This window comes from Lepisma saccharinum, chromosome 5, assembly GCF_977018435.1.
Source record: "Lepisma saccharinum chromosome 5, izLepSacc3.1, whole genome shotgun sequence".
Lineage (NCBI taxonomy): Eukaryota > Metazoa > Arthropoda > Insecta > Zygentoma > Lepismatidae > Lepisma > Lepisma saccharinum.
In genome coordinates, this window is record NC_139233.1 from 78572376 (window position 1) to 78594163 (window position 21788).

The following is a 21788-nucleotide window of genomic DNA, read 5'->3' on the forward strand; positions in this document are numbered from 1 at the left end:
TGCAGTCCCAGCCAGCGCCAAGGAAGCACAGAAATTTGAACATCCGATGAATAGCGCCCATACCGGTTTTCTCTTGCTAGTTGCTACAGATGAGACTGCACTGAAAACGTAAATTATTTTGAAAGTCAATTTGTAAAGAGCAGTCTTTCCTCTTTTTCATGTTTGTTTAAAAATTAAAATTGTAATAATTTATAATTGAAACTTGATAATTTAGTTACTAGGAGTTGGCAATGCTGTTATTTTCCGCTTTCGAATGTTTGTGTTTTGTTTTGACAGTAAATAAGCAATAAGCATAACAATTTACACCCTGTGTCAGTGGTTTGTACCTTGCATTTTTCCGTAAGGTAAGCATTTGAGAAAAAAATTGACTTGTCAAAAATGTGAGTGCGTAATTAACTGCATAACGATGAATGTTCTGGTACACTACTTCATAATGTAAACAGTTGGCAAGGAGGAAGTTAGCTATGGAATTGTCACACCTTTGAAGGCAGTTGCACGAATACCTAACTCTGTAATGGAATCCTATTATTCTGAGCTTATTGTAATAGCGTAAGCAGTGGATAATTGGAATATCAACTACAGTTGTAATAATTTGTACCAGTTTGTAAACGTTTTTTTAAAATTTTTAAGAGTACTTTAGGAATTAACAAGAATGCTATATTCAATGCATCTATTGACGTATGTTCTTCAAGAGTAGGGGTAGAAAAATACAGGGCGCTTGAATTTTTAATTTTTTTTTTGTGTTTCCTTACAGAAATGCCATTCCGTTCACGTAAGGGGGGGGGGGTCAACTTTTGGTATGATTAGGATTGCTATATTTCATAAGTGAAAATCCAGGACAATGCTGACCGGAAGCTTGTTAGTGAGAAGGGGGGGATTGCTGGACCCGGCAAAGTTGTGTATATACATATCCATTGTCATGTTCTATACACTTCTTTAAAAAAAAAAAAAAAGAAATCCACTTCGAAGTGTATCATTAATCTTGCAATTCCTTTCAGGTGTCATAATGAACTAAGCTGCTATGTCACAATGTCGAAAATTTATTTGAGAACTGCAGACTGAACAGTATGGGCACTCAAGCACTGACTTTACAGTATAACAGCTTACTATGCAATAGAAGAAATTTGCAACTGAAATTCAGTGCTGCCGCCGCCAGACAGCGGCGCTATCGTCAAGTCAAATATCTTTGCTGCACGAACATTGCAGCATCATCTTGTAACTCGATAACTCTTGTATTATCGAGAGGGAGCTGTTCAATGTACAGCTAGATTGCTTAGTAAAATGAGCATTTTAATATTACACATTTAAATATAAATAAGGGTCGGGAAAGTATAGTCTTAATCATTTCTTCTTTCCCACCCGATTCCGGGACGAATAGGAAGCCTAGATATGATCAGGCTATCAAAATCCAACCTATCAACCAGGCCATTTAACATTTTGACACACTGTTCCAATAAATGAGGGACAGCCATTTCACATTTTTGGAATAAGTTGTAATTTTGCAATGTGTTGACTGTGTTCAGAGAAACGTAAAGTTTCTACAATCAGTTAATACAATTCCACAAGTCACGCTACTTAGTATTGATACTTTTCTGTCCATCTTTTGTCAAACAACTTGAGAATGTTACGGTGTTTCCCTGGTTTTCTTGCACTGTGCTTTTAAAAACCAAATTCCTTTAAGAAGACTCAAGGGGAAAAAATATATAACGACTTGACAGCTCCATTCTTATCGCAGAAATTCCTAAACTATCAGGAAATTGCAGACATTTGGTCTGCAGTCCCATCTGGTATGTGGGATTACGTAATTTCCTTCTCATCCTATACGTCTCCAATTTAGGAGAAAAAAATAAGTTCAAAGAATCTTTTATGAACAAGCCGATAGAACAGGTAATCTGGTAATTTTACTGAACCAAAAGGCCCCCCCCCCTTAAATATTCCCATGATCATATTGCTAAATCAGAATTATACATTCCATTGTAAAATTTTACACTGTTGCTAGCCAAATGTTGAAATTTGCAGCAATATCGTAGAGTCAGCTATATAATAGACTGTATTCATGCCCGTACCAACTGAGCCTTCTGAAGGCCACTGTAATGAAAGAATTAATTACTTGTAATCCAATCTTGTATTAATAAAATGTGTTAAGGTCGTATTTCATAGCGTATCTTTTTGGATTCATGGCTTTATTAGTCCATATTTTTTTTAAAAAGAAATGGCTCCTGTGAATATTTTTAGTTTTGTCTACCTCTGTTCACAAGTATTTTGTTGTACCTATATATAAGCACATAAGCACAACATATAAAAATTTTATATTTACATTAAATTTGCTTCACCATTATACAGGTTCACTTTTTGATGTTGCTTTCATTCATTTCAGGGTTTGGTTATAGTTATCATTCCTGTTGGATACATTGCTGGGGACTCCATGCCCTATGTCATAGTGAGAGGAAATTTAACATCTCTGGATAACAGTTCAATCCCTTTCAAAGTGTCAGTATCTGGCTTAAAAGGTATGATTTGCTGTTTGATAAATGTAGCATGTAATCAAAGTTACTGATCCAGTAACCCAACTATCAGCATTTCAATTAGAGGATACATATTTATTTCACACATTTTATTTTAAAGGACACAGCTGGGAAGTCATGTAATGGGAGTAATGTGCAATGGTTTCCCCAATCAGTTGAGATTTCGGTAAATGTTCGATCTCGCACAAACACCTATGACTTGTTTATTTCGTCATTTTTTACATTCGTACTTACCGGTTATGCATTGCAAAAGATTCTGTAAGGTGTTCTTTTGCTTTTTTCAAGAAAATAACTTCAATTTTTCACATTACGAGTATTTATTTTTCTTCTTTTTTTCGCTTTGGTAAGACACAATGTGGCGGGCACAGCTTGACTCGTCGTGGATCATGAGTGGGTATGCAGTGTTTCCAACCTTCTTAACCGAAAAATGCCTCACAAACCATTCAAAAAACCCAAACACTATCATGCATAGCCCCAGAATCCATTCACGGTAAGGTTAGGTTAGCTTATGTTAGGCAAACATAGTTAAAATTTGGGATCTTAACCTAAATATGCCCCAAAAACCATTCATGCATAGCCCCAGAAACAATTCTCGGAAGGTTAGGTTAGGCAAACATAGTTACAATTTGGGGTCGTATTTAGTTTTTCATCTTCTTGCAAAACAACGGCGTGGTTGGAAACACTGACAGGTGCAACATTCGGTTCACGTAAAGAAAGCTAATAACATCAACGGAAATTGTGAGTCGGAAAGATACTACATACATGAATTTGCCGTCAAATAGATTGCACAAGGAAAAAAATACATCCACAACCTTTAAACAATCTATAGAAACTCAATTTGGTAAGTACTTTCTCCTGTAAAAATGAAGAAATCTGTTTGTGCTAGATCGAACATTTACCGGGATTTCTTTGTGGAAATTACAGTACTAACTATAATATAATGCCTTACTTACAATCACTTACTGAAATCTCGAATGTTGTTAAAAGTTCACATAACCGTTTTATATATACACACTGAAGTGCCAAAAGTCATGCGATACCTATGTAATATCATGTGGGACCTACATTAGCCTGACGAAGTGCAGCAACTGAACATGGCAAGGACTCTACCAGATGGCTGAAGTATCCTGAAGAAATGTTCAGCCATGCAGTCTCCCTTAGTTCAGGATCTTGTGCATGAATGAATTTTTAGATCATATCCCAAATGTGTTCCACGGGTTCATGTCTGGTGATCTAGGTGGCCAAATCATTCATTAGAATTGCCCAGAATGCTCCTCAAACCAATCACAAACAATTTTGGTCCGGTGATTTGGCACATTGTCATCCTGGAAAATCCCATCATCGTTAGGGTACGTGAAGTCCATGGAGGGCTGCAAATGGTCACGAAGCAGCTGAACATAGCGATTCCTAGTCAATGACTGGTTCAATTTGACCAGAGGACTCAAACTATGCCACGTAAATGTGCCTCACAACATTATGGCACCGCCACCAGCATGCACGGTGCCTTGTCGACAACTTGGACCCATGACCTCATGGTGTTTGCACAACACCTGAACCCTTCCATCAGCTTGTACCAACTGGAATCGTGACTCGTGTGTCCAAGCTACATTTTTCCAGTCATCTAGAGTAAAATCTATTGGTGCACGAGCCCAAGTGAAGTGCTGCTTCTGGTGGCATGATGTTAGTAAAGGCACTCTAGTCGGTCTTCTGCTGCCATATCCCATTAAATTTCACTGAACTGACCTCACATACACATCTCTCGTACATGCCTCATTGACTGTTGATGTGATTTCATGCAATGTCACTTGTCTGTTAGCATAGACGATTCTGCTCAGACGTCGCTGGTCACAGTCACGGCCACTTAGGGTGTCTACCAGTCTGCAAATGCTGGAAAGTCAGGGAATTTACTTTTTCTGGTAAAGTGATGGAAATGTCAGGGAAATTTACTGTTTTTCTGGGAAAATCAATGTGGTAGTTCACTAAAAGTAGGTTTTTGAGCAAAGAAAAAAGGACAAGCAAGATTTTTTTTAAAAAATTAAATTTGTTGTGGACAAACTATATTTCGGTTTGGTATATTGAGTATTACCGGTAGTTAACAGTAGAAATTGCATGTTAAATTAGAGTTGGAAGTGGTCGGGGAAAAAATGGCGTTTTTGGGGAAAAAACAAGTTTTTTCCATGCCTATTTTGGTTGGGCTTTTTTCAGCTTTTTTTCACAAAAGTGTCTCAAAGCAATGACAATACAAGAGTTGGCAGTATTTCTCCTGTTCCATGGTTTTTGTTTATCTCCCTACTGTAAACTAGACACTCATTTCAAAATATAAAACAATTTACAATATGAAATTCATAGCTAGACATAAACAGTGTTTTCAAAGAAGCTGGCTTTTTTTAATAGGCAGTTCTTTCCGAGTGTTATTTTCATATCTTCCAATTTAGTTTTTGCATCTCTGGGTAATTCCATGTCAAATCAACCAAGAAAAAATAAATTTTGAAATTTGATGTCATGAATTTGACTAATTTTTGGTATACACGTTTCTTATCATCTGAATTATAGAAAATATTTTTTTTATTTTTCATGTTGCTAGTTTTTAAGTTATTGAATTTTGAAAATTGACAAAATTGCGCAAAAACCGCTCGCTGCTGAAACTTTAAATACAACTTGCAAGAGATCTGTTTCAACTACAGGGCTGGGCATGGTCTCATTTTAAAGCTTATGAAGAGGGCTTTCATTTGATATACAACATGCTTGGTTTTTTGCAAAAAAAAAAAACAAATTTTGAAAGTTTTTCAAAATTTTATTTTAGAATTTCCAAAAAACGAAATTTTCAAAAAAATTACACATATTGGTAAATATCTACTGAAGGTTCAATCAAAATTCCAAGGTGTTGTCTCTTTGGCATCATATGAAAAGTGAATTTCTTTCAAGACCATGCGATGATTTAAGTTAACATATTTTACATACCTAACCACATTATAAATACAGAAGCATGCATACCAAGAAACTCCTTAGTGATACAGAAAGTCTTTCTTTGATAAAATGTATCATGCTTGTGTCATCTCCTCTTGCTTCAGCTGGTATGTTCTACTAGTGGCTGTTACAGAGTCCACTTTGCAAAGGACTGCGTGTCTTATGATTTTAAGAATATCTTGTCGCCTGGGATAACTAAATGACTGTGGTGGACCACAAGGATTGAAGAAAAACACCTGCACTTCATGTTGTGCATCATCTTTCGAAAGTACACATCCCACCCACCAATTGGCATCATACGCACATGCTACAAAATCTGTGATGTGTTCAAAGGGTACATTTTCAACATCTGCATTAACTTTAACACAATGTACCAAAGTTTCTTCAGATGCAGAAAACAATTTAGTCTGCACTTTTTCTGTGCTTACTGGTATGAATGCATGAAACCTCTTGAGTCCCTGTTACAGCTACAGCTTCAACAAACCGTGTCTGTTAAAGTCTCTCTCCTTCCAAATATTTGTCATTTGTCACATAAAAGAAAGTTATTGATGGAATGTTCTCATGTCCCCACCCAAATAGCTGGAGTGGTGTCATGATTTGGTTTGAAAGAGGATTCTGGTGGCTTTGGCTGCCAGCATCTATACTGTCCCTCCAACACCATCACACACACCTTTACCATGTGCTTACATAAAAATGCCACAATGCCATCAAAATCTATGATGGTTGCACAAATTTGCAAAGTTTTCTTATATTGTGCTGCTGAACCATCAGGTCTACCAGGGAACACCTAGTTGACGGGAAGATCAATTCTCTAGACCTATTCATTACCAAAACTGACCAAGGAATTGCAACCGGGGTTTATCATAAACCGTTGGCAGCAGTAGCGGCTAGTGCCTAAAATAACAGGTGAAGAAGTACATTTATAGGCAATGAAAAACAAATAGTAAGTTGAACTGAATCATGCTTGACTCACCTACGTTTTGTAGATCAAATCGATCCTTCTATCTTTCAGGGCTGCAAATCTATCGATAATGTCTTCATGAAAGGGGTGACGTTCAATAAGTTCGTTCAAGAGCTCCTTTTGGATTGAAACGTTCGCCAAAGATGAAAGTCGGTTCTGTGATGTAGCGCTTCTTGAGTAGGTTTTTATTCTCTTGAGGCACGAAAAACTCCTTTCCACTGATGCACTGGTTGAGGGTATTGTTTCTACCAGGGAGAAGAGTTTGTAAGTTTCCTCGAATACATCTCGATTTGCCCTCAAAGAATGAAGAACTTCTTCAGGTGTGCAATTTTTGTACTTTAAATGATCATTGTAAAAAAGAGACAGCTCATTTTTAAGGCGCTGAGGCTTATTGAATATTTGGGGATAACACTGTTGTAGCTGGCATAGTGCATCGGAGGGGAAATTAATGGAATGTGTCTGAAATTTCGATGTGTCTACAAGACAGAGGAACTTCAATTTGTCACAGTCTTGAAAACGAACACTTATTTGCATCAAAATATTATCAAGTATTTCAAAGTAGAGGATTCTATAATTAAGGAAAACTTCTGATTGTTCTCTTCCTGTAGTCACACTCGTGAGTTTGGCTGTGTTTTCAAACAATGTACCGAAATATTGTTCGTTCCTTCTTGCCGTTAGAATATCAGTCGTACTCTTGATTTTAGCCACGCAGAAACTGATGTCCAACGATCTTTTCTGAAGAACATCGAAAAGAACGTCAGTCATACTAAAAATGTCATTGAAAACTACGGCCAGGAAAGTGAACTGAAAACTGTTATGAAGAAAACCTTTGCTTGATCGAATGGCCTTTTCATCAGATTCTGGATCGTCCATAATTATTTCAAATACATGTTTCAGCCTGTCCCAGTCTTCAATGATCACACGAAACAGTCTGGAATGGGAACTCCACCTCGTCTCAGTTAAAGTTGGAATTCTTTTGGCCAAAACTGAATCAAGAACATGCGTTCGTTTGGCAGATTTGTGAAAAAAATTTGGAAAACCACTGATACTCGCAAAAAATATGCGGAATTTTGAATTGCTATTGCAACTTTGTTTCAGAACTACGTATATTTAGCTGATGGGCTAAACAATGGACAAACATTGCTTGAGGTGCTTTATCCTTAATTCTTTTCTGCAGTCCGTTTAAGTGCCCTGACATTACACTTGCCCCATCGTAGCATTGCGCAACTAATTTATGTTCATAATCAAACTCTTTCAATACACCGTCTAACAAATGAAAGAGTGTTTCTGCAGACCTATCAGCACTTACGTCAAAAAAACCTAAAAATCGTTCAACCAGTTTCCCCTCTTCATTAACATATCTCACAATAATGGAGCACTGTGAATATCTGACAAATATCTGTGGTGTCATCCACTTGAACAGAAAAAAAAACCTGAAGCTTTAATTTCATTCCTAACATATTCCTGTAAGTACTCAGAAATGCATGCAATGAGTTCGTTTTGTAATGTCTTAGAGTCACCACTGAACACGTTTTTTATTTTCTTGTAATGGTTCTGTATTTCTAACGAACTTCTCGATATTAATAATGCAACAAGTTCTTTGAAATTCCCACGATTAAGCGAAGACACGCTTTCGTCGTGACCCCTGAACGCAAGTTCTTGTTTACATAAATACAGCGTTGCGTCAACTATTAATTGTAGGAAAAGCCTATTTAATCTTACATTTTCATTGAACCGTACATTTAAGAGCCTACTATTTTCTTGAAGGGCATCTGCTATGGCATTCCTGATTTTTTCAAAAACTTTGAATTGTAATTTACACTTTAAATGTTCCACCAAATCATTGTGCTTATGCAGAGAACGCGTTATATTGACAAGATCGTTATACCCTTCTTTATTCCACACATTGTATTTGTTGCTAAACAGTAAACAAGGCCAGCAGAACAACGATTGCAAATATCGACTACTACACAACCAAGGAAAGTCGACAAACCAGGAACTTTTAAATTTAATGTTGTTCGATTTCCCTGCCTTTTTGTTCTCTCGCTTAACTGATATTTGAAGAATATCAGTGGGTCGCCCACAATTTAAAACGTCTTTTTTATCTTGATCCGTCCATCTGGAAAATGGTGTCTGCAACAAATTACACACTAAGTCATTTACTGGGTTCATTGTACAAACCACAGCTCAACACATGAACACAACACACGATAGGAAACGCAAAACACACACGCGGAACAAGATCTCGCGAGAACGCAAAGATTTTGCCACAACCACTGGATGCAATGTTTTCTCCGACGAGAGAACTGCTTCACGTAGAAGGCGACACCCGTTCAAGGCCAACGCCGTAGCCGACGGCCAACGCTAGGTGACGTCACCATTGCCATGACAACCGGCTAAGTTTTTCGCACCCTGGCGGCGTTTGCTCTACGACGAACTCTTCACGTGCGTAGCACCGAGCGGCGTATTATTTGAGTATTATCGTGTGCGTTCTGCTGGGAAATAGTTTAATTTAACAAGCAAATGAAAAATGTCAATAAAGTAAAGTGTTCCCCTGTGCATAGCACCAAGCCATGAAGGCGTATAGGGGGTGTGAGGGTAACGCCCCACACTTTCTTGATCCGGTCGTGAGTGGGGGTGATGTGATCAGCATCACGCCCCTGACCGCCTTTACCCCCCAGGGTTTCCCCCAGGTACCCATGTTATTCGACGCTGGGTGGGCGCCGGGGCCGCTTTCACCGTTAGAAAAGTTCCCGGATTTGAACCGGCCGGGGATCGAACCCGGGACCTTGAGCATGGTAGTCAGACGCGTTACCGACTGAGCCACCGCGAATGTCAATATTAATTTGAAAATTAGGTGAAAACATCTGCACTTGTTGCACTTGGCCAGCCGCCACTGGTTGGCAGGCGACTTATACCTCCACAAGAAATCTGAACATTCTAATAGGATAAAGTCAAATGTTTACCTTAATTTTTTCATCCGAGCTGAAAGACTATGTAATGACAAAAAAGAAAAAGAAGATGCATGGATAAAGAGGGTGGGTATAAAAAGTGGGTATACAATACTGGATATGGAAAAGGTGGCCAAGAAAGTGAAAAAAATAATAAGGAGCGAACACTCTTATAGCGTTAAAGAGAAAGAGGTAGATGAAACTGGAATAGGAAAGTGCGGAAATGAAACCCATTTTGTCAGAATCCCCTATTGTAAAGGTGTCCCCGAAAGAATTGAAAAAAACAGTGTGTGGGTATGGTGTAAAATGTGGGATTAAACCCTTCGGAGCATTGAAAAAAAATTCACCGGATATAAAAAAGGGGGGGGGGAATCGGCAAGATAACCCGGAAGGGCAAAAGGGAGTTTATAGGATTAGATGCGAATGTGGAAAGGAATACGTAGGACAGACGGGAAGGAGCATGTGCATCAGCTGGGGTGAACACCAGAAGGATATAAAGGAGGGGATACCCAAAACAGGACTTTTCAGAGCACATATTAGTTAGCGGGCATAAGATCGAAACAAGAGAAGTTATCAGGAAAGTGAACAACAAATTGGATAGGAATGTTTATGAAACAGCTTATATATGCACGGATAATTGGAATAAACTTAATAGAGATGACGGCAATTTGGAAGACGGATGGATTGCATTTTTCAAAAAATGGGATAAAGCTGTGAATAATGACGCCAAGTTGGGTTTCCATGTTACATCCTAGGCCAGGAGGGCCGCTGAGGCGGAAATCGAGTTGACCTTGGACTGGTGATGCACGGGTTTCATCAGGGAAAAACTAAGGAGGGGAAGTTTCCTTCCTTCTCCGTGTTGAGCATACGCTGCACATTCGCTTCTCCCAAGCACTGGCCGGGTGGCTTCTAACAGCCGCTTCGGACGTTTCTTTTATGAGGTTTTAGATTGTGATATGCGTGGTTTTAGATTTGTATGTTGACAGAATTTTATAGCTACAATGCGGGTTCTTTAATAAGTGTTTTTTTTACCATAACCTTTAACCTGTATCCTCAAATAACACTTTCTTAACGTGACACCATGTTTGGTGCCTAAGAATACGCATTAACCTGAAGGAGGAGGCAGTCTTGACCTCTGAAACGTTGTTTTGATCTACAAATCGTACTCACACACGTAAGTAATTGATAGGGAGACAAATTTATGGTAAATAAAATGTTAGATCAGCGGTGTGTATACCAGCGGTGATAAAAAGAAGAAATTGGCACACACTTTTTCATTATGAGAGGAAACAACATACAAAAGAGCTATAAATTGATAAACTACTTCATTTTTATATACTGTACACATACACAAGTACTTAGCTGTCCAACCAAAAAGAAAACATCAACACAAAATCACTTCATTTCTAAATTGCATATCTCAAGTGATTTATTCATTGCATGTATTTGAAGGATATCCTTGCTGTCCAACAAATAAAATAATCACTACTGCACATACACAAACACATGTTGAAAATCACATGATGATAAACAAAATTCATTCATGACTGAACACAAATGACACCATTGTTTCCCTTGATGTGCGGGAACAGCTAGCAAGTTCAATGAAACTGGAAGTTGAGTAGACATTCAGAGGAAGTAAGGAATGCAGCTTGACAGGGAGCGAAGTTTTCGAACTGAGAATATGTGCGTGGGAAATCCAAATTTGCAGGGTCTTCCTGATGTGATGGAAGATAAAACGTTCTTCAGCTGCAAGTGGTAGGAAACTTTAAGCAAACATTTCGTTACAAATCGACACTTTGCGCGCACAACCTCGATTGCCAGTTTTTGCATGTTTTCTACTTAATTTGATGATATTTCACAGTTATTTCGTGAAAAAGCATTCATTTCATGGAAAAGCACACATTTCACATCACTTCGCGAATGAAACTCATGCATATTTCATCATTTGGGGTGTAGTTAAGTGCAGAATGTTCAAAATTGCATCTTTTTTTCACATTTCGCGCATCGCGAAAATTCAGTGTCCCTAGTAATTGATCTTTTTAAAATTCTTCATTATTTAACTAATGAGGCTGTTTCTTCTGGTAAAGTTTTTCCTGGTCTGGGGTCAGGTGAGGACAAAATTCCTTTCTCTTTGACAATTTTTTTTTCTTTCCTTGTTATGTAATTACTAACACCAAACTCCTTTTCAATTTTTCCACATGAACAACTTTTGGGCAAAATAGACAAAATCATGACCCTGTCACTTTCATTTGTAGTTTTAGTTCTCTCTTTAAGATGCTGAAAGGTTTCTGGTTCTGAATTGCTACAGTGGCATTCTTCTTCATCTTTATCACCTCCTGCATTAAAAAGGGATTGGGTATAAGTATTTCTTATTTTCTTTATCTTTTCTCTGCAATACCTTTTCAAACTCTTCAGTTTCTTCTTGCTCACTGGAGACTCACCAAGAGAGATCATAGAGGCATTCAAGTAGCTGATCCCTGTATCAACAACCATATATTCTGTATCTTAGTTACTGCAAGTAGGACCAGCATTTTCATCCGGCCCTGAAGGATTTTCTTTTTCTGGAACGATAGCCTGCTTTTCCTTCCCCAACTGCAGTCTACAGAAAGTCAAATTTTCATATTTTCTTCAATTCCGTAATTTAAAGAAATCATCCAAGCTGCCACATTCCTCAGATCTTTACTACACCAGTGTCCCTTTTTCTTAAAAGAATTACAACAGTAAATGGACCACTTCTTGCCATCCATATCAAGATTTTTTTTAAAAGATGAAGACACTAATATAGCAAGTTTCAAACGATTCACAGCACAGAAGTTAACTGAGATATACACACTCTGGTAGCTACACCACAACTGATCCATTTGGACAAAGAAGCATAGGAGAGCAGGAATGGACATGTCACAGCAGCAAAATTCAAACAATTCACAGCACGGAAGTTAACTGAGATGTACACACACTGACATCTCACCACAACTGATTCAGTTGGACAAAGAAACATAGGAGACCAGGAAAGGAATGACTCACACTTCAGCTTTAACTGTCTTTCACTCATGATACCAAAGTGATACCACCTTGAAATTTTGACTGAACCTTCATTAGATGTGTACCAATATGTGTAAAATTTTGTTTTTTGAAAATTGAAAAATAAAATTTTGAAAAAAATTCAAAATTTGTTTTTCGCAAGAAACCAAGCATGTTTTATATCAAATGAAAGCCTTGTTCATAAGCTTTATTGATTGGTTTGGTGTTTACTTTATGCACAGTAAGGCTAATCTGGACTGAACCTACAGTTTAAGGTGGGATCTGAACCACTTGTGCCTCCACCAGGTATCGAACCCAGGACCCCTTGATTACAAGGTGACGACACTACCACTGCACCATCGGGAAGGCTCTTCATAAGCTTTAAAATGAGACTATGCCCAGCCCTGTAGTTGAAACAGGTCTCTTGCAAATTTTATTTAAAGTTCAAAAACTGACATGGAAAAAAAAACATTTCAGATGACAAGAAACATGTATACTAAAATTTAGCCAAATCCATGACATGGAATTAGCCCTCTATAAGATTCTGACAACAGACACACATCATCAGCAAAATCTAGGTCTTCTAATCTATCCATAAGGCCCCATTGTATTCCTTTTCTTTTTCCTTTTATGAATTCCCTCATTACTACTGTATCTATTACCAGAAGAAGGATAAGAGGCAGCAGAATACATCCCTGCCTCACTCCAGTTTCTGTTTCAAAGGGTTCTGTAACTTCTCCTTCTTCAATAACTTAACTTTTGTATTGTCGATATGACTCCTGGATTATACTTATTATCTTATTTGGTATTCCAAACTGCTGTAATATTTGCCACATTCTTTTCCTTGCTATAGAATCAAAGGCTTTCTCAAAATCTACAAAGATTGTATATAATGTATTATTCCATTCTATGCATTGCGTGATGATAATCCTTAATGTACATATTTGGTCTGTGCAGGATCTACTAGAATGGAATCCTGCTTGCTCTCTCCTAACCTTGGCTTCTATTTTATCTTGAATGTGATTTAGAATAACCCTAGTTAGTATATTACTTGGGACAGACAACAGCGTGATTAATCTCCAGTTGTTACAGTTTGTCATATCACCCTTTTTTTGAATTTTAATTATAAGACCTCTTTTCCAATCTTCTGGTATTTTCCGTAAACACTTCATATAGTATTTCTGCCATCTACTTCACATTTACCATCAAAATCTCTGGTGGGATTTTGTCTATTCCAGCTGACTTCCCATTCTTTTGTTGTTTAATTGCTAATTTGATTTCCTGAATTGAAGGAGGATGGTCTGAAATTCTCATCTCTGCTCCCTCTTCAGTTTCTTCAGCCTCTCTCTCTATTTCTCTCGTTCTGTCCTTATCTCTGATGTTGCTATTTAATACCTCTTCAAAGTGCTCTTTCATTCTCTTCATTTGCTCTTGTTTATCCCTTAATAGCTTGCCATTCTTATCCTTCACTGGTATATTTTTCTTAAATTGTCGCTTTGATAGTAAGCGTGTTGTTTGATAAAGCTGTTTTGAATCACCCTTACTTGCTGCTTCCTCTGATACTCTTGCTTGCTGTTCTATCCAATTGCATTTATCATTTCGAGCACTCTTCTTCACCTCTCTGTCAAGATCTTTATACTGTTTTTCTAGGGAGCTCTTTTGGATTCTTGTTTTTGCAGTATTTAATTCTTCTTTCTTCATTTTTCTAGCTTTAATTTTATCCCATGTGTTCACTGACATCCAGTCTTTCTGCTTACTTTCCCTATATCCTAAAATATTTTCACTGATTTCTATCAAATTTGTCTTGGTCTTCTGCCATTTTTTCTCTATTGTATCCTCCTCTCTTTCTTCTATATCTTCATCTTTTCCATCAACAGTACTTGCAAATTGTTCTCTGTGATTTACAAGCTAAATTAAATCTTAATCTCTAATGAAGTAGCTAACAATCTTCTTAAGTATAGAAAACATTCAGACTGAAGCAACATTTGACAGTGGGGATGTCACATTGAAGTCACAAGTTACTGGGGCCCCTTCAGTCTATAAGCAAGCATTCACCACACATGCACAAACAAGACCGATGCAACATGATATGTGTCATTGAAGGAGCTTTCAGACTGAAGTCACAGATGACAAGTGACACAGTCGAGGCTGATTTTCCAGGTATTTTCACCAAAGCCAAGCATGTTTTCAGTGGGAAATTTGAAATTTGCATGCTGCTAAATGAAATTCTATGCAGGGTGCTCGGAAATTTACCTTACAAACTCCAAGGGCTAGTAGAGGGGACTGAGTAGACAATATTTTAATTAGGAACCCACACGTTTCCATTCTACAACCATGACACTGTATTGGATGTGCCATTGTTGGTATGCAACCAACATGTAGGCAGTACATGACATCAGATCACCTGATGGCATGTGACGTCTAACCTGCAGTGGTATCCTGGTTGGAGCCACAGTCACGTGCCTGTGCGTTTCCGATGAACATGATTGACTACACGTTTGCAGAATACACGGACATGATCCTTCTGTATGGCGCAGCGGAAGGGAATGGAAGAGAAGCTCGTCGGCTGTATCAAGAGCGTTATCCACAACGTGCGACTCCATTGCATACTCTTTTTTGCCAGCATTACGCAACGGCTCCGAGAACGTTGCAGCACCGCTGACAGGAAGTACTGTGGTGCTCCAAAGAGATGCCACATGCCCAAATTGGAAGAGGCTGTACTGCACCACATTGAACGGAACCCATCAACAAGTACGCAAAGAATTGCATGTGCAATGGGTGTTTCTCACGGCATTATGTGAGAGGTTCTGCATGAGCAACAACTACATCCTTACCACCACCAAAGGATACAAGCTTTGAGACCAGCCGATTTTGTACAACGTGTTGACTTCTGCACTGCTGCATCAACGAGCCTCAGTTTCCTCTTTGAGTTCTGTTCACAGATGAATGTAAATTCACTAGGGAGTGTGTTCTCAATTCTCAAAACAGCCATGTCTGGGCAGACGAAAACCCTCATGCGACCATATCCGGGGATTCCAGCACAGATTTGCTATCAATGTGTGGGCAGGTATTCTGGATGGTCATGTGATGGGGCTGTACCTTCTTTCAGCCAGGCTAACGGGTGCCGTGTACTTGATCTTCCTGCAGGAAGTATTGGCCCTGTTCTTGGATGCTGTGCCATTGAATGTCCGTCAGGAACTGTGGTTTCTGCATGATGGCGCACCATTTCACTTTACATGTGATGTTCGGAGACATCTTAACCAAAGATTCGGGCAAAGATGGATAGGCCGAGGTGGTCCAACTGCATGGCCCCCACGATCGCCAGATTTAACGCCATTGGACTATTTCTTGTGGGGTTGTATGAAAAGTATAAGTATGGTGTACGAGACTCTTGTAGAGACAGAGGAAGAACTGCTGGCACGAGTTATGGTTGCTGCACAAAAGATTGACGGGACACCAGGTGTGATGGAACATGATTCGTTGGTACAATGTCTGCAACGACATTGCTGGTTGTCACAGAGCCACTGTTGTAGTTGAGCAGTGCCATATGCGACACATCCAGTGCAGAAGACAGAAACAAATTGTTTTGTTTCACTGTCGACACAAGTGTTATTGTGATCAATGAATAGTACGTTTCTTTTTTGTTTCCTTGGCATTGTTACCAAATAAATTTGTTTGTATTATGTACTGACTCACACATCATTCAATTCTGTACCTTACGTAACACCTCATTTGACATGATTGTAATAAATGATTACACATTAGATCATCAGGTGATCTTCTGACGTCATGTACTGCCTACCCGGTTGCATACCAACTCAGGCACATCCAACACATTGTCATGGTTGTAGCATGTACGTTTCCGGACATGGGTTCCTATTCCAGATATTGTCTACTCAGTCCCCTCTACTAGCCCTGGAGTTTGTAAGGGGAATTTCCGAGCACCCTCTATTACCTGAACTATGAACGTTAGAGTTACAAACGATGCCTCATTTTGTTCAGTATACTTTGGGCTGATGGAAAAGAAATAAATTTTCTGTAATCAGTTAGAAGAAGAGAGAAGAGAAAGTAATAAATTTTTTACATGAAATTTGAAATTCATCGGACCCTCACACAGGCTACGCCAGGACGTGAATCTCCAAAAAGTACACACATAATGCCTGGTATGTTTGCCATTGATGTGGAAAAATTTACACACTTATTGCTAATACTTTTGAAAAGAAAGAAAAAAAAATTGATGCACTAACGCCGAGCGTGTTTTCAGCGGGAAATGTAAAATTCTGCATGAAATAGAAAAAAAAATCCTTCGGACATCGCTCCCTCCCCTAATAGTAACAATGAAATTATACTTTACTAATTGTTAATTACATACTTCTAGACTCATGCAGAACTCAAACCATGTATATTATACAACATTATACAAGTTACAGTATGTTAAAAAAGTAACATACTACGAGGAAAAGCTGCTTGTGACTCAGGTGTCACAAGCCGTCCTTAAGGGAAATACAGGGTTCTTCTTTCCCTTTTGTGCATCTGACGGGGGCAGGTTTAGCGGCCGGCCGGATGCCAACTCCAGTCTAATCGCATGCGATATCTCCGCTATGGAAACAGCTAGCTTCGGAATGACTTCAAGTTCTCAGAATTATGGTTACAATTACATTCAAAATAAGCATGTTAATTGTCACAGGGTATGTTGGAAATGTTATCCTCATGCATCCACATGTTTTTGACACAGATTTAGGAATTTTTTGGGCTGATCCCGGAGATTTGTTTTAAATTTTATACAATAATAGGCTAACGGTTTGCCATAAAATGCCTTTTCTTGTTCCTTGGCCAGATAATGTAGGCGTTTGTGTTTAAAAACCGTTTCGTGACATTTCTTAGTGGTATTGATTGATTGATTGGTTGGGTTGGTGTTTTAAGTCCAGTTTAAACACAGTAAGGCTAATTGGGACTGAACCTACAGTTTAAAATGGGATCCGAACCACTGTGCCTCCATGTGGTATGGAAGTCCTTGATCACAAGGCGACGATGTTACCACTACACCATCTGGGAGGCACAAAAGTTGTAAAGGAGAGAATGCATTGGCGTCCCGTGAAATTATTTGCACCTTATTAAATTAATATTGATTACAGCCTGCAAAAGAATTGGATCCAAAAATTTTCTTGCTCGCAATATATCATTCTTCTCTGTAATGCATTGTAAATTACCAGAACCACTATGTGCCTGAGTTAGTGGTATTCATGTTTCGCAGGTATAGTGTTCTTTTGTGACTGTTTTAGTCACAAGTGCTTCTGTCGAAGATAACAGCTTTTCAGTGCCTAATCCATGAAAATTATTAAAAAATGTTCAGCACATTTAGTTTGATTTGATTTCATTTATTTTACTTCGCTTTTTGTGCCACTTTTGGCTAATTTGCGAAGATGGAGATGAGTGTTATGATGAAATTGATGAATGAACACTCACAAACATCCATGCACAGGCCAGGAATCGAACCTGGGACCCCTGGCATCATAGGGTGATGTGCAGAACGATTAGTAACTATTTTATATTTTGTTCTTATTTGCCTGCTTATTTTGCGAGTTTTAGTGCCTATCAATCCTCATCCTATTTATTAGCCCTTATTTAACCTCCCTTAGATTTGTAATAGCGATGACCGTGGATGGTGTAAATAATATAGGACACTGAAAAGTCTCATATAAAAATTATGTAACATTTTGAAAACAGTTAGTAATTAAAATTGCAAGAATTCTTTCAGTCTATAATGATGAAAACTTTTCTTAATCCCAGAGACTTTATTTCTAAAAAAAATATAACAGGCAAATTATTGTGTGGGTTCGAGCCCCACAGGCTTATTTAACTGGGTGCCACTGGCACTGTCCCTTATTTTTGTTTCACTAAACTAAAATAATTTCTTTACATTATGTGTCCTTCTGGCTTCATGGCAATACTGACGTCGAAAGCGTAGGGACGGGAGGGCACGGCCCTTAATAATTGAGAAAAAAATATTTTGGAAGGTGGCAGATCGGACTCTCAGAGAATCCAATTTTTACTGTAATAACCTGCTATAAATACGGAGAAACTAGTACTCAGTTTTATCCGCGAAGCTGTTTTTTCTTTTTTGATTAATTTCAGTGGCCACTGTCACCATCCTCGTTGGAAATTGCTGTACTGTTGCTTGGCGTGCATCTTTTGTTTGTAGTTTCCTGGCTGCTGCTAGGTGCACTGCTGTTTACTGTGCATCTGGGGCATAGATAAAAAATGGATACGGTGAGATCAGGAGATTGTTGGGCCCACAATCCTTTGCTAATAACCCGGTCTTCAAATATTTCCTGAATGAAATCCAACGACTCCTGAGGTGTGTGTGAGGTGGCAGAGACTTGTTGGGCAAACCCTGAACTGGCATTCAATATCAGTTAGTTGTTCGAAGAATGGTGTGAGTATGTCGTCCCTGTGTCTCTGTGCATTTATGGTATTTTCATAAAATATGGACCCTATAACTCTGTATGCATTTACTGCACACCAAACACCAATTTTCTGATCATGCAAAGGAGTTTTGTGTATAAAATCGGGTTTATCTGAGCTCCAATACCTGTTATTCTGTGATGCAACATGGCCCCTTAAATAGAACCATGGTTCATCAGAGAAGAATATTAAACGTGGATCAATTACCCCACCATTAACATTCCCCAAAATCCAGTTACATAAATTTACCTGACTCTGGTTATTGCGTGGTAGCAGTTCTTGGACAACAGTGACCTTGTACGGTTTCAGTTTTAAACATTTGGTAGCTCACCATGCTGTTGTTTCAGAAATTCCTGTTTCCTGTGCAATCGTCGGAGCAATTTTTGAGATGTATGTTGTAATCTTTCTCCGACTTCGTGAAATTTATCCTCGGTCAGTACATGCTGTTTTACCATTTTCTTCTTATCGAGAATATATCCTGTTTCCTTGAATTTCTTCACAAGGTTTCGCATGGTATTTCTGTGTTGAACAGGCACACCTGGGAATTCTGTTGAAAATCCTCTACGAATATCCCCACAAGAATTTGTAATCACTTACGAATCGTGCATATAAACTTTTTGTTGTAATGTGTACGTATGTGCCATTATTAAAACTATAGCAAAATGCAAATAACACATAACAAACACTTCAGAAAACAATAGAGAATTGCAAGAACACTTGTAACACGTAACCACTTTAAAAATACAACTGAACTGAGATCGTGAAGTTACTGAAATGGAATGGGGTTAAGAAAGAAATCCACAAGTTATGCTCAAAGCCATGTATTTCAGTTAGCACTGTGATGCCACAAGCTGTTAGGAAACTTAAGTGCCCTTTTAGCGTGTCTTGTTACCAAAGCTACGCAAAATTTCCTAAAAACATGCCAAAAATGGTGTGGATGCACGAGGATAACATTTCCAACATCCCCCGTGATAGTTCACGTGCTCATTTTGAATGTAAATGTAAACATAATTCTGACAACTTGAAGTCATTTCGAAGCTAGCAGTTTCCATAGCAGAGATATCGCACGTGATTTGACTGGAGTTGGCATCCGGGCAGCCACGAAGCTTGCTGCCTTCAGGTGCACAAAGGGGAAAGAAGGACCCTTACCTGTTGTGACACCCATGTCATAACCCATCCTTTAAGGGTTAATGCTTTTTTGTTTGTAAAAGTGCAGTTGTTTATTAAATATAATAATTACCATCATTACCAACCAATTGTACACTGTCACTGGCTTGAGTGTCTCGAATGAGATGCATTCAAAGATGGCAGCTGGTATTCCCACCTCTAATTACATTACATTTATGTTTTTATGAACAAAAGTAATACAGAAATATTGGGAACATCCTAGGGAACAATGTGTTCTCCGTGGCCGTGCGGTGTAAGGCACCTTGCTTTGGACGGCTGCTGCATGGGTTTGATCCTGGGTTCAGTCTTCGGGAATTTTTGGCCTGTGTATAGGGCCGGTAGCATCCCACCACTGTGAAGAAATTGGGGAGCTTTGAATGAGTAAGCGTAATCCGGCTGCGTAGACCTACTACAACGGCTGGGGATATGTCGAGCTGACCCCCCGACTATTTCAATCCTCATTGAAGATCTCCATGCTTAGAGATGATGAGGAAAAGCATGGGAGGGAGACCGGCAGCCTGTAGATAAGCTAAGGCCCTTCATTGGCTGTTACACACAGGATTATTTATTATAGGGAACAATGTAATTTATTTCCTGTAGTTTACGGTTATTACAAACATAAGAAAACAGTATGTCGTTGTGAGTTTCAGGAGAACACACACTCCTTTCATCAGACATTTATTTTCATTTTGATTCTACAATGCAAGCAATGCGTACATACAAAAAAAAAAAATTCAAACAGTTCAAAAGTCTAAAAAATAGAGGTGGTGGGCCTGCAAGCCCCCCTTCCCCCCTTTTTGTTAAACTAGAGTTAAAATTGTATCGGAACCACTATGCAATATGTACCCACTGGGATTGGCCAATATCTGGTTCTTGGCTGCTACATCATGTAATTTCTTTTTTATCTAGTTGTAAAATATATCACTGCAAACCTGTAAACTCATAACAGTAACTTCAAGTGAAATAGGTGAGCTGTAATTGGTAAAAAGCTAAAACTTCCAAATTTTTTTCCAAAAGAGCCGGCATTTTATCAGGGAAAAACCATTCATTCAAAAAAGCTAGCTTTTTTGCAACTCTATGTTAAATACTCTAGGAAAATATCATGTTTTGAACTATTTTCAAGTAGAGGTCTAATATGAAAGTGGCATTTACCACTTTCTTGTTGCAATTTTTGGGTTGTGTTAGGTTGGTATTGGTATTGGTATTAATACATATCTTACTAAATTTAACTCTTAATTATTTGTACTACAATTGTCATGATTTTTTTTTTACATGAATAGAATTCTTCGTTTATCAATAGTTAATACATGGTAAGTAAAAGCTCACCCCTGATGCTCCTATCCCACAGTCAATTTTTGTTCAGTTTTCCGTCTTTATTATTACTTTTAATATGTAAAGTGAGTATTCTAGAACTTTGTTAAATGGGGTTCCAAGTCTGGTGTTTAGCTAAAATATAGTGACTGTGTTGCACACATATTTAAGTACATGAATTGTCCTAATGACTTGGTCTAGAAACTTTTGATCCTTGGTCTGTAACACCTGGAAAAGTCATGGAATTTTGTTTTTACAATATTGTAGACACCCTGCCACTGTGCTGTGCATGGTGCAAGGTAATGCCTGCAATGAGGTACTCTTGGTACACCCTTGACACTGTGGATCGAGAAATGTTGAATGCCCAAACAACTTCAGAAATGAAATGTCCCATGTATCATTCCACATTCAGACTGA

The 21788-nt window shown here is 38.5% G+C and overlaps 1 protein-coding gene across 3 annotated transcripts in view; it reads left to right on the forward strand.

Moving 5' to 3' along the window:
- Positions 1-2379: 2379 nt before the first annotated feature.
- LOC145987902 (uncharacterized) overlaps positions 2380-21788 on the forward strand; it is a 45215-nt gene continuing 25806 nt past the window's right edge. For all 3 annotated transcript variants that reach the window (XM_083122698.1, XM_083122701.1, XM_083122699.1), the window contains exon 1: positions 2380-2510. The gene's annotated coding sequence lies outside the window, so the exon portion shown is untranslated. The remainder of the gene's footprint in view (positions 2511-21788) is intronic.